The following is a 2,330-nucleotide window of genomic DNA, read 5'->3' on the forward strand; positions in this document are numbered from 1 at the left end:
TTCTAGCTCCACCAAGTTTGCCTCATTTGGCGTTCGGAGTAAAAAGTTATGCCTATTTCATTGAAATCCTGTTAGACAAGCAAACTTTCACGGACACCTAAAAGGCCAGGATAAATATTCACGGACCATACAACCTTCCGTGAAAAGCTTGCTGTGAAATTTTTCAAAAATCTTTTGCTCATCTTTTAGGGTTATTTTGGTCCTTTCCAAAGTTTTTAAGCCAAATTTTAAGTCGTTTTTGGTGTTTAAAAGTAATATATCATTCAACTAACTTGTTTTCCTCTCATAATCATCAATCTAAACATCCTAGTATCAAGAAACTCTCTCAAAACTCACCTAGAGTTCCTCTTCTCCATAAAGAACCCTAAAGCTTTCAAGTCAAAAATTTCAGAAATCAAGAGAAGTCTTCTATCCATGGTTTTCCAAGTTGTTTTTCTCCAATCAAGTTAGGGTTTCAAGGATTTCAAGTCTCCTATTCAATTTTCAAGCTAGAATTTGTTGAGTTACATAAAAATTTCATCCATGGATCCTCTTCCATTCATGGAGTCCTAAAGTATTTTCAATTCCTCTTTATGATTTCTTTCTAAACCCAATGTATTTTTATAATTTAGCATTGGGTTCAATCAATTATGATTTTATTCGTTCTTAATAATCTTATTATGGATGATTTCATCTTAATTACATTTTTTTGAGTATTTTTACATGAGCCCATGCACTATGCCTATTTACGATTCTGACATATGTTTAAGAACTATGCATACATCATGATTTTTATGAACTATGATTTAAGGATGATTCTAGATGAAGTATCAATACGAATTTTATGTAAATGCTTATCATGATTAAGATGCTTTAGGGAAAGTATCTCATATATATGAATTATGTTATGAATCATGATTTGTTAAAGGAGCTATTCTCGTAACTTCAAGTATTTTATGATGAACTTATTATTACTAGATTCTTAACATCTTCAAAGATTATGATATATTTATGATATTCCTTTGAGAGATTACTTAGCACTAAGAGGACTTTAGGATGAAGGCTTTCCCTTTTGTAGAAGACGGGTCTCCACTAGCAATTTCTTTGTCCCATAACTACGTACCACCGTAGGAGAAATGATCCCCTTTAGCAGAGGCATAATTTCTTAAAAAGGGTGTCACTCTCGGGAGGATACCCTTGACGTGCCAGCACTCGAAGATCATTGCTAGTCCTCAAGCGAACCACTTAGTCCAATCACACTTTCATTCAATCACATTCTATCAACAGAAGACTCACTTATCAAGAAACTACTCATAAAACAAGGCCAAAGGCCAACCATCTATCAAATTCAATCAACAAACTAGTATGAAAAAACTAGTCAAATGCGATACGAATCAACAACATCACAATCTAGTCTATGAAGCCTCTATCAACTGTCTAAATGGTGCCAATGACAGGTTCATGGCTACCTCTAATCAAATGAACAAAACTAAACTCCAAAGCTAGAAATATAAATGTGGAATCCTCCGGAAGTAAGAAGGACTCACCAATCAGCTGAATATAGATAGACCCTCAACGATGCGCCTGTTGATGATCTCTAGTATCTATATCTACATCATAAAATAATGCAGGCCCTGTTGACACCCAATTTTGGATCATCATGCTTAAAATTAACTACTCCGATCTGTTGAATACAAGATTCAATTATTCAATCATATTGCTTATTTTTTTACGAGCCCCCTCCTCATTTTTCAAACTCTCTCTCTCCCCTATTTTTTTTCCTTTTACTTTTCTTTCTCTGACCAAACCCATGAAAAAAGAAAAGACAATCTTCTTTCTTCTCCAAAAATCAACTCATATTTCTATTTCCTGCTCTTATACACCTTTGTTGGTGCTTCTTCACATTTTTCTCCAAAAGCACATTCACTTTTTTTTTGACTCTTCTTCTCTACCTCTTCACTCTCTCCCTCACCCTCACTATAAATCAGACAAACACCACAACCAAAAAGAGGACAAGCTCCAAGCTCCGAGCTCTAGTGAACCAACGACGCCGCAACTCCATTCAGCGACAGGTTCATTATTTTCTCTCAGTTTACTTTTATTTTTAGATTTTGATTAATATCTATGTCCATTCTAAATTTTTTTTATAGAATATTGTCATTTTGTATTTGAATTTTGAATCTGTTATATGCTTATCAACTGTGTTATCCGCTCTTATTTTTAACTATCGGTGTTATTTTATATTTTTTATTTTGAATCTGTTAGATTTTGTTAAGTTGAATTAGCTTTTTGCTTACTACTTTGGAGTATTTTTTATTTTATTATTTTATTTTTTTGGTTTAATTATGTTT

Source organism: Solanum dulcamara, chromosome 6 (genome assembly GCF_947179165.1).
Source record: "Solanum dulcamara chromosome 6, daSolDulc1.2, whole genome shotgun sequence".
NCBI classification, from domain to species: domain Eukaryota; kingdom Viridiplantae; phylum Streptophyta; class Magnoliopsida; order Solanales; family Solanaceae; genus Solanum; species Solanum dulcamara.